The 12,272-nt window shown below is 38.2% G+C and overlaps 1 pseudogene; it reads left to right on the top strand.

The window, feature by feature from the left end:
- The first annotated feature begins 207 nt into the window (after positions 1–207).
- Positions 208–1,172, top strand: LOC144366125 (NEDD8-conjugating enzyme UBE2F pseudogene; annotated as a pseudogene).
- The last annotated feature ends 11,100 nt before the right edge of the window (positions 1,173–12,272 follow it).

The raw sequence follows: 12,272 nt of genomic DNA, 5'->3' as shown, positions 1-12,272 counted from the left end.
GGTTTCTTTCTTTATTTCTTTCTTTTTTCCCCTACAAATTCCCAGAAAGGCACTGTTCAGTCAGCAGCAGAGCAGGATCAACAGTGTAAAAGCTTCATGGATCGTGGGGGTCATGCCATGCACATGAGGCAGCACATTACTGCTGTTTTATTAGCCAGAAGAAGTGATTTGTCAGCTGAGCCTCATTTACCATGACCCTTTCAGAGCATGGATGATGGCCCTAGACATTCTGAACCTGGGAATACTTGTCCCCACCCCCACTCATTTGGAGTACAGAGTGAGAGGAAGGCGGTCGTAAGAAGAGCTTTGATTTTGATCCATAATAAATGCCAGTTGAATACTTTAAAACAGCATCTCCTTAAACAGAGAATAATCCTGTGAGGAAAAAGGTATTAACCCAACTTCAGAAATGAAGCAAATGAGGCCGTTAGGGATGAAATACCTGCCTATAGTCACATCATGAGTAAGTTTGGAACCTGAAAGACCTCAAAGCCTTGATTATAAGCCCCATGCAATGGAACACACATCCGTGCACTACTGCAGCTCACTTAAGTTACCTAAACTGCAAACATCAGCAAAGTTACAGTATTGCAGCAATTACAACTGCATTCTCAGCTGGTTTTGAGGGGCCATTTTTCACTGCTGGGCCCTGGTCAGGCAGGGTGTTGGGCACTCGTCTGCCAAGCCTGTCTCAGAGTGCCCAGGGTAAAGGTGGCAATAGTGCTAACACTTTCAAGCAAACTGAAGCAAGATGATGGTCTCAAAGGGTCCTGGATGTAGCCACCACATCTGACTCCACTTGAAGGATTTCAGTGAGAGACAAACTGCCTGTTAAAGAGGAAGGTCACCATGAGGATGGGGAATTTTAATTTGAAACTCAAGTTTCTTATGCACACAGCATGATGCTTCTCACAGTGAAATTCTGGACCATGATATGGCACCCCAATATCACAGAGACAGGGAAAGCATCTCTAGATTTATTGAGACCATTCAATTGATGGCACTGAATGGGCTCCCGTGGGAATGTTAAAGGATGATGTTTGCGGATTAAATTTTATCTGTTGATACTCTGAATTTTGATGATCCACTGACTTTCAAAGCTGCAGAGCATCATTTGCAGAACAAGGAGGAATAAAGGGGATGACTACACCAAGCGTTGTGCAAGATGGTAAGAGGAGAAGCTTATTTATTTAATGTTAATTTACAGTTATTTAATGTAACTATATGTTCGGAGTGTGTTATGTATAATTTAATGCTAAAAAAAAAAAAACCTGTACCCAGATTCAATTCTCAGGTTGTTAAACAAGTTCTCATCTACTAGATCCTATATGATACCTATTGCTCCCTCATCAAAGAGTCCCCTTTTTATACCTGCTAAGTTTTGAGTCTACATTGTGTGGAAAAATTAAGTGATAGAGAATGTAGGATATAGAATACGACTGTATTATTTAAATTTAATTTTCTTTTGTTGTTTTTACCTTAGGTCTTATTAACTGGTAGGCACTAAATGGAAGACATGAAGAGATAAATCTAATTGTTTTTCTATTTTACTCAAGAGTTCTCCTTGATCATTCTAATCTATAAGGCTACACGCGCACTTTTAAAACTTTTTTTTAGTTGTAGATGGACACAGTACCTTTGCTTTATTTTTTATTATTTATTTTATGTGGCACTGAGAATCAAATCCAGTGCCTCACATGTGCCAGGCAAGTACTCTACCACTGAGCCACAACCCCAGCCCAACACACACACTTTTTAAAGCAGAGTTAATAGTGTATCATGCCTTCTATCCTGTAACATATGCAAATGCTTCCATGTCAACATACAATCAAATATAGGATAAGTGCCTTTCTCATCCTCATTTCTTCTGTGATAGTAGGAAGGTGGATAGGACCTTCCTACTGACCAGAAGTAATGGATCTGTTATTTGTTTCCTCTGAAGCAGGTAGATGTCTAAGGTCTTTTCTTGTACACTCTTCAGAAACCTCTACCACTAAGAATCTCTTACCTACAGTTCTAGTTCTCTTGCATTATAGAACTGACTGTACCAGTGAGCACTTTCAGACTTCCAGTGCACTTTGGGGAGCTGGACTCCCCATTTCAACTTGCGAGTCTTGACTCTCCCACATTGTTCACGCACATGGTTCACAGCTGGTTAAATAAAACCTTGGACTTTTGATCTGCCACCTATAGAAATGGGATTGCTTCCCACACATGACCCTTTCATTTTATAAAAATGATTTCTGCCCATGAGTTGTTGTGGGCACTTATAAAGAGACTTGGCATGGATTAAATCCTGGTTAAATGCGGCTGTTATTACTGTAATAGTTAGTAGTATAATTTATGCATTCAGCAAATATTTATTGAGCACATTCTCAATTCATGACACTCTGTAATTTTCTGTGCATATAATAGTAAAAGAGGAAAACCTAATGATTGCCATAATTTCTATTAAAGGAGACTAGGGAAAGTGAAATAAACAGGCGAATAAATTTTAGAAATTATATATTGCAGTTAGTGATAAGAAAGAAGAAAACAATGGGGAAAATGAGAGAGAATGAAAAGAACTTGGGCGGTCATCTGCCTTATCTAGGGTGGTCATGCAAGACCTCTCATCTGGAGTAGATGTAGACAGAGACCCAAAAGATAAGAAAACCTGGGGACAAAAGTCTGGGGAGAAACATCACCCATAGAAGACTAAAGAATATATCTTAAGGCAGGAGATAATCTTGTGTATTGAAGAATAAATGGAAGACCAGAACTACTGATAAGAGCTTGGGAAACTCTTGTACAAAATAATGATGAAAGATAACAAGGGCCTCCAAGAGCGCATCCTTGCAAACTGTGATCTTGTTTGGATTTCATTCTAAATCCAGGTGTGATTTTCCTTAGCAGTCCCTCAGAGAAGTCATATAACATAAACCTAGAGAAGGTGGAAGTGACCCACTCAAAGAATTTCTTTGCCTTAAAACCATAAAGATTTATGTTGTCATCCTTTAAAATTAGTCCTATAGAGATAAAGGTGGAGACTGTCTTGTTTAGTATCGTGTCTCCAAGTACTTAGAAACTGATTTGACACAAACATGAATTTAAATAAATGCTATCTGAATGAATGGATGGATGATTGCATGCTGTCGACATTACATAGGGCTAAATCCTTGACCAAGGAGATCCAACAGTCTTGTATTTGGATCCTCAATTTCCAAGTGTATGTGCCTCACAAGTGCCAGGCAGGTGCTCTACCACTAATCCATGTGTGTCCTTGCATAAGTATATTAAATCTCTGAGTGGTCAGGGAGAACAAGGAGTGCAGATACTCTCAAGGTTAGTTTTGCAGAGGAAGAGTTGGTCTTCTACAGAGGAAAGCCATGTGAGAATTGAAAATGGCCCCATGGAATTGGCCATGCCTGGCAGCTTCAGACAATCAAACTGAGTTTGCTGAGACGAGGGATCCTAATGGAGACAGTGGAGCCACTACCAAACAGTGGAAGGACTTGGACTCCCCCTCAAGAATGATGGAGAGGGACAGGGAAACTCTGACCACACACCTGCAACTGACATGTTGTCTTGCTCCTATTTATACCAGGGAGGGGTTGATGCTGCAGGTACCAAGGTGCAAGCACGGGGCTGGAGGGCACAGGTGCACTGCAGAGTAACAAGCCATTCTTATCTCCTTGATAAGACACCTGTGTCTCTCTCCAAGCCCGTCTCCCAACAAACTTGCTTCCAAACCTGGGGCAAGAAAGCTGTCCGGACTACTGCTTTGTTTTTGACCTTTGATACTCTAAGCCTCAGGTTCCTTATCAGTAAAATATGTACCACATAAGGACCAGCTTTACAAGGTTGTTTGAGTATTCAACCAGACAATGTAAACAGTTTAGTGCTTTACCACAGAACCTGTCTTTATTTAATATCAACATTTTCATCATTAATTTTTCCTGCATTAATTTTGATTTTTTAAAATATGTATCTAAGGTATTATCTTGATTACTGCTTGGCTCTTTTCTGAATTTGGCTTCTGAAGGACGTACTTTACTAAGTCTACTCTAGTTCTGGTTTTACATATATGTGTATGTATGTGTATGTATATATATATATATATATATATATATATATATATATATATATCTGTTTTGTATTTGTTCTTTATACATTCAAGTGACAGTAGAGTATGTATTGACATATTATACATACGTAGAATAAATAATAACTTGTTCTAATTAGGATCCCATTATTGTGGTTGTACATGATGTGGAGTTACATTGCTCATGTTTTCTTACACAAGATAGGTAAGATATATCTGATTCATGCTACTGTCTTTCCTATTCCCATTCCCCCACCATTCCCTTCATTCTCCTTTGTCTAGTCCAATGAATTTCTAATATTCCCCTCCCGTATTGTGTATTAACATCCATATGTCAGAGAGAACATTATACCTCAGATTTTTTGGGACTGGTTTATTTCACTTAGCATGATAGTCTCCAGTGCCATCCATTTACCAGTAAATGCCATAATTTCATTCTTCTTCATGTCTGAGTAATATTCCACTGTGTTTATCTACCACATTTTCTTTATCCATTCATCTGATAAGGGCACCTTGATTGGATCCATAGCTTGGCTATTGCTATGAACATTGCAGTGGTTGCATCTCTGTAGCATGATGATTTTAAGTCCTTTGGATATAAACTGAGGAGTGGAATAGCTGGGTCAAATGGTAGTTCCATTCCAAGTTTTCTAAGAAATCCATACTGCTTTCCAGAGTGATTACACCAATTTTTTTGTTGTTGTTGTTACTGTTGTTGTTTTGTTTTTTTGTTTGTTTTGCTGTTAAGGTTTTTGGATTCTTTGTATGTCCTAGAGATAAGTGTTCTAAGTAAGGTCCTGGTGGTAAAGATTTTTCTCCCATTCTGTAGGCACTTTGTTCACATTCTTGATTGTTTCCTTTGCTGTGAAGAACCTTTTTTATTATGATATCATCCCATTTTTGATTCTTGATTTTTACTTCTTAAACTTTAGTAGGAATCTTATTGAGGAAGTTTATTCCTGAAGTAATGTGGTAGAAGGTTAGGCCTACTTTTTCTTCCAGTAGGCACAGAGTCTCTGGTCCAATACCTAGGACCTTGATCCACTTTGAGTTTAGTTTTTTAAAGGGTGAGAGATAGAGGTTCAATTTCATTCTGCTGCAGAGGGATTTACTCCTCTACAATGAAAACTACAGAATATTAAAAGAAAAAAATTGAAGAAGACTTTAGAAGATGTAAAGATCCCCCATGTTCTTGGATAGGCAGGATTAATATTGTGAAAATGGCCATACTACCAAAAACGCTATACAGATTTAATGCAATTCCTGTTAAAATTCCAATGACATTCTTCATAGGAAAAAAAAGAAGTCATGAAATTCATTTGGAAAAATAAGAGGCCCAGAGTAGCCAAAGCAGTCCTTAGTGAGAAAAGTAAAATAGAAGGCATCACAGTACCCGACCTTAAACTATACTACAGAGCTATAGTAACAAAAACAGCATGATATTGGCACCAAAACAGACATAAAGGCCAATGTAACAGAATAGAGGTCACAGAGTCATACCCACATAAATTTATCTCATACTACACAAAGTCACCATAAACATACACTGGTGAAAAGATAAACTTCTACGTGATATATATTAAACATTAATTAAATATTGCACACATTCTTGTGACTTTAGTTAATTTTATTATGTCATTAGACTTTACCTTTCTCTCTCTCTCTCTCTCTCTCTCTCTCTCTCTCTCCCTCTCTCTCCTGATTTCTCTGTTTCTTTGATTTCTCTGTTTCTCTCTCACCTTCTTCATACACACATATGCATACACACACACACAAACACACACATTAAAAGGGTACTGATTTATATCATTAATGTAGCTTTATTGATATGTAGCTTGTTTTTTCCTGAAAAATAAAAAAAATAGAGAGAGAGACCATGTATCTTGTATAACCTGTTTTTGTTTTTTGGTACCAGAGGTTGAACCCAGGAGCATTTAACCACTGAGCCATATCCCCAGCCCTTTTAATTTTGAGACAGGGACTTACTACCTTGTGGAGGGTCTTCCTAAGTTACTGAGGCCTGCCTTGAACTCACAATCTTCCTCCTGTCTCATCCTCCCAATGACAGGCATGTGTCACTATGCCCAGCTTACATAAACTTTTCATTTTTATTGCTCCCTTTTATAATAGACAGCACACTTTGCTAGGTAAAGAGTTCAATGCTGGAATTACTGAGCGATTATGGCTTTATCTGTCACAAACACGTGCTGCAGTTCTAAGAGACAGTTCCATCTAATCTGATCAATACTTCTAGAATTGTACCTCAGGAAATACTCACGGACTTAGAGCTAAGCACAGTTTCTTTAAATACACAGCATGAGACAGTAGCCAAGCAGAGGTCCCATCCCCAGTGGCAGTACTGAAGTAGGAAAGTGATCCAATTAGAAGGGTACACTTTAGGGACACAGCTGCCAACCGCCACCTTATGCAATCAAAAAATGTACACTTAAGAAAAAGGCTAGTGGATTACTACCATGCAATTTTATTAGTTTTTCCTATGTTCAAATATATAATGTAAATTATAGCAATGTGTCACTTGAGCAGTTAGGAGGTTTAGCCTTTATTCACCTTTCAGTTGCATCTTAGAGTTTTCAATATTTGCCATACCTACATTGGCAAAGTGGTAATTGTAAAAAAAAAACAGAGGGAGCTGGAGAAGAAGGAGGAGAAAGAAAAAGAACATGAAATGGTATGAAACGGTGAGGAAGAAGAGAGGAATGTGGAGGCAGAAGTAGGTGCTCATGAATAACAGAACATTTGAGTGGAAATTCAAAGTTCTGAAAATCAGTTTGGTTCTTATAGAGAACAAAAGCTTTCCCTAAAATGAATCTGAGAGCATTATAGTCAAAGGTGTAAGAAAAATGAAATGTGAAATCCAGACACTAAAGTCAAGTGATCTTGCCAAGATTTCCAGACGTCTTGCGCAAAAAAAGGTTATTCAATGATTTATTGCAGAATCTGAATGGTGGCTGAGATCTGATTTAAAATAAAAAAATGTTTGGGAAGAATTAGAATTAAAGCAAGCAAAAGACACATGGGATCACTTTCAGCTAAATGACCTTCGACAAGCAAGAAGCAGAGGATGCACATACACTAGCAAAATATTCCGATCATCTTGAAGTAGGTGCTATCTTGAGAGTGAACGGAATTTATGAGGTCCCTGGCTGGATGCTCTAAAAATATATCTTTCTATTATCAAGTTCTATAGAATTGGAGAACACCAGAGGGGAGAGAATCTTTCATGAATGACTAAATAATCAAAGGAAATACAATGAAGAGGAGTTGCAAGCAAACCCAGGAGGGTCATATTATGGGCATAATAAAAGCGACTTGATATAAAATCCTGGGGAGTATTTGCATTTGGGTTTACAGATAAGCAGGAGGAAGAATTAATGCAATTCTTTTGGAAACCGTTTATTTATTTATTTTTTTCCCCCTGGACTTTGCATATGGGAAATCTCTCTCAGGACCATTCTTTCTTTGTGTGTATAGTCTATTCAGAATGAAACCCTCTTTGTTCAGGTTATGTTTAAGCCTCTCTAAAATGAATGAGGCCTCAGATTTCTCTAGCAAAGGCAATATTTCCAGCTTCATTTTAGAGAAATGCTAAACACCAATCTGATTTTGAAAAATAGGAGGAGGGCCAAAGGGTATTTTCTGGTCCTTAAGGATTGATTTTTCACTTCGCACCCATAGTTTGCTTCTGTCTCCCTGACCCCAAAGTTACATGTTATTTACTATTTTCTTGCTACTAAATAACAGGTATCCTTCATTCTAGAAGACTTCTCATAAAAAGTAATGGTTCACAGATTTAATAAAGCAAGCATTACAACACACATTTTAATGGAAAATTAATTATAACGGTTTGGATAACCTTAACATATCATTTTAGATGGGATGTTTTAGTAAAAAAACAACTGCTAAGGCTAAAATAGGCCTTCTTTCAAAAAATGTTGATAAATCTACACTAAGGTGTTTTTATGTAGTTTCCATTCTTGCCATATTTTATGTTTCAAAGGCTAATGAGACTTAGAAAAATCTTCAAATCCACAGGTAAATAAACCCTCCCAAATATATAAAAACCTCATCTCTAAGTTCTTGTTTAAAATATAATAGAAAGAGAACCCTTACTGGCTCTTATTTAGGTTTTCCATAAAGTGTATCTAACACAATAGTCACAGAATATAGTGCCCAATTTACAGTTAGACTGTAAGAGGCTGCCTCCATGTTTTGCCTGTAGGTGAGAAGGAACAATTGGCTATTTTCGCATTAGATTTTTGGTTTGGTTTGGTTTTCAGTGAAATCATAGTCTTTTAAAGCACTGGTAGTAAAAAGAAAATATTGACTTTTTAAATACTAAAAGTAAATAAACAATAAAAACAAAATCAAAACAGGGATAATATAGACTTTAAGATTAGGAGAATGCTGGAGGCTGGATATCAGGAGATGGGGCTACCCAGCCATCTGAAACGCGACCAATTCTGAGACCCGCTGAGAACAGTGTTACTTGCAGAGACAGATGCTTACTGTAAAGGCTTTTTTTCTCTATCTGCATCCACAAGCCTGTTCTTGGAGATCAAAGAAAAATTGTATCCCTTTCAAAGCTATCCAAGCCCCAGGGGTATCTGGACAGCATTGTGGTGGAATCATTTCAGAAAGACACAAAAGTAAGGAATATATTTGTCTCCCTCTATTTTTGGAGATCCCTACTTTGCAGCTAAACAGAATAGTGGGAACCACAGACTGATCCACTCAATCCTGGAATCATCTGCTTAGATGTAGAGAGAGATTTTCTAGATCCAAAATGAGAGAGAGAGATTGTATTTTGCCTGGACAAGTTACAGGGTAAAGAAGAAGGAAAAATGCAAGAAGTTCAATGGTATTTCTTCCCACTTTTCCAAGTGGTGGTGTCTGAGAGTCTCTGCATTATGGACGTACACTTGCCAATTCAGTTTTCAGAGAAAAGTGCAGCAGCACAGGAAGCAATGCTCATGAGAGCCCACTTCTTTGCAGAGCTGAGTGTCAGCTTTGTTTGTTTAACAAAGGTGGGGGGTGTGGGAACAGAGAAGCTTGAAGCTCTATAAGAATATCAGAGGACACTGGTCCTAACATACTCTTAGGAGATATGGAGGAAAGTTTATTCAAGCAAACAGCAACTCACGAATTGGCCATCTCCAAACCTGAAGGGGTCTGTGGGGTTTGTGGGAGGAACCCAAGGGAGAGGCTTTTATAAGATGAACATGGAACTAAAACGAAGACATCGTGTGACTGGTTAAAGTTGGGTGTGTTCCTTGTTTGGTCTATCCTTTTGGAAAACCCCTGGTTGTAAGTTTTCTGCTTCTGATCAGTAGAGCTGCCATTCTGTTTTCCTTTAATATAGACATTTAGAAGAAATGGCCCAGGTAAGCTTACACATATGTTTGCAATTCAAGTAAGATTAAGGTTGCTTATGAGCCCTAACTAGCTTTGTCCCCTCAGGGATTCTTCATCTCTAGTCTTCATTGTAATTCACCTTAAAGTCAACAAGAATTAACTAACAGGATTAACCTAAAAAAAATCCCAACTTGAAACTGATCTCCCTGCTACAATTAAAACTTCCTTTCCCCAAACCTAGCCTGAAGTCTATCAGCGATGCAGACTGAACACTTGAGTCAATCTGAAAGGATGGAAGGTTCGGCTTTCCCAAGTACAACTCTAGGTACATCACTGCATTGCTGAGGAAACTTTCAGATCGAAACCTCTGCCTTTTGACCATTCATTCAAAATACTTGGCCTTGTATTCAAAGCCAGACAAAGAGGTTCCAACCTAAATTCTCACTCTTAGTTTTCTTCTCTCTGCTACTTTAATATGCTTTTTGCTTACTGTTCTGAGAAAAGGGCAGTAGCACAGCAAGCAGTGCTCATCAGAGCCCACTTCTTTGCAGAAAGAAAAAGATATATATATATATATATATATATATATATATATAAAGACATATATAGAAAAAGATATATAAAATAATAAAAGATATATAAAAATAAATATTTTTTATTCATAGTACATTTTGGCCTACGACATCCAGTTGTGCTCTTCACCACCACGTTCCCGTTCCCTAATCTGACCCAGTTTAAATGCTCCATTAACCTCCTCAAGATCTCCCCCAGCAGGAAACACTTTTCCTTCCTTGCTCTTTCTCTGTTCTTTGTACATTCTAGAAAAGACCACATAATGGAGAAAGAGGAAGACAGTATATTGGGCTAGAATGAACAGGGTTGAGGAGGACTCCACCAGTCCTAAGTGTGTAATCTGGAATATTTTAATCCTATTGCATATCAATGTCCTGAAGTCCAAAATGGAATGAGAGCCTCTGGCACAGTTTCTAGGAGGACTGAGCATAGTGACATGGGACAGGTGCTCACCTAGTGCTTCCCCAGTGTCCATCTTGTCCCGTTCCCTTGAGAACCCCCTTTTCGTTCCACAGACTAGCTATTGTGGATTGTGCTGCTATGAACATCTATGTAGCTGTATCCCTATAGTACGCTCTTTTAAGGTCTTTAGGGAATAGTCCGAGAAGGGGAATAGCTGGATCAAATGGTGGTTCCATTCCCAGCTTTCCCAGGAATCTCCATACTGCTTTCCAAATTGGCCGCACCAATTTGCAGCCCCACCAGCAATGTACAAGTGTACCCTTTTCCCCACATCCTCGCCAGCACTTGTTGTTGTTTGACTTCATAATGGCTACCAATCTTACTGGAGTGAGATGGTATCTTAGGGTGGTTTTGATTTGCGTTTCTCTGATTGCTAGAGATGGTGAGCATTTTTTCATGTACTTGTTGATTGTTTGTATGTCCTCCTCTGAGAAGTGTCTGTTCAGGTCCTTGGCCCATTTATTGATTGGGTTATTTGTTTTCTTATAGTTTAATTTTTTGAGTTCTTTGTATACTCTGGATATTAGGGCTCTATCTGAAGTGTGAGGAGTAAAAATTTGTTCCCAGGATATAGGCTCCCTATTTACCTCTCTTATTGTTTCTCTTGCTGAGAGAAAAACTTTTTAGTTTGAGTGAGTCCCATTTGTTGATTCTTGTTTTCAACTCTTGTGCTATGGGGGTCCTATTAAGGAATTCGGAGCCTGACCCCACAGTATGTAGATTGGAGCCAACTTTTTCTTCTATCAGACACAGAGTCTCTGTTTTGATATCAAACTCCTTGATCCATTTTGAGTTAACTTTTGTGCATGGCGAGAGAAAGGGAATGAGCCTATGAAGTGTTCCCCCTGTGAATTCATTTCCTCTTCATGTTAAATCCGTCTCTATCCCTTGCTCCCGCAACTATCTGTCCACTGAAGGCAAAAACTTTGTTTCTATTGCTTGGGGTGGGGCTGTTACATCTCTCAGAGCCAGCACAGTGCCTAGCACATTTCATGTATTTGAAAATAGTTTAAAATAAATAATAGGGAAGAAGGACTATAGATCCTTAGATATTTATTATCCTTTCTATATTATGCCTTTGGACCTCTCAGTAGCTCTCTCTAGTAAATATGGCTAAATATAGATCTATTTATATAGATATAGAAAAAGATATATAGAAAACATACATGCACTGGGCTTCCTTGGAAAGATGAGGGCAGGGGTCGACACTTTCTTAAGACATCCTTTTAGTCACGCAGTCTATTCTGTCTGAGCACCTTCTTGCAATACCAGCATTCTGACATGCTCACTTTTTTTACTGGTCATACATCAGTGGGTTTAATTAACTTTTTAAAATAACACTAAAATTTGCCTCCCTAGGCCAGAGCATGGACTCTGGTGGTCCACTAAAAAATCAATGTCTGTGCCTGGATCTTTTACAAAATATATAGCCCCTAACTTTGTCTTTTACTGAGTGATGCAAATGACTTCCTTTGGGTCTTTAATCATCTCAGATGATGGCACCTCTTAATCTAGCCATTGCTGAGTTCTGTAGAGCTCTGCTAACTAAAGAAACTGGCTGGGCAAAGAATATTTTTTTTTCCTCCGTGGGGAAGAGAAAATATTCTTTATATCAGAAATACAAAATACAGTAGATATGTAGAGACAACATAGCAATTATATAATGTGTACTACATACTAAACACTTTGTTCGCACAGTTTTAAATTTATTACAGAAATATGTAAACTTGAGTACACCTATTGTTTCAGACAAGGCAAGAAACCCCCACCCCAAACCCCT

The sequence above is a fragment of the Ictidomys tridecemlineatus genome, chromosome 1 (assembly GCF_052094955.1).
Source record: "Ictidomys tridecemlineatus isolate mIctTri1 chromosome 1, mIctTri1.hap1, whole genome shotgun sequence".
NCBI lineage: Eukaryota > Metazoa > Chordata > Mammalia > Rodentia > Sciuridae > Ictidomys > Ictidomys tridecemlineatus.
Note: the sequence above shows the minus strand (reverse complement) of the source record. Positions and strands in the feature narration are given on the sequence as shown.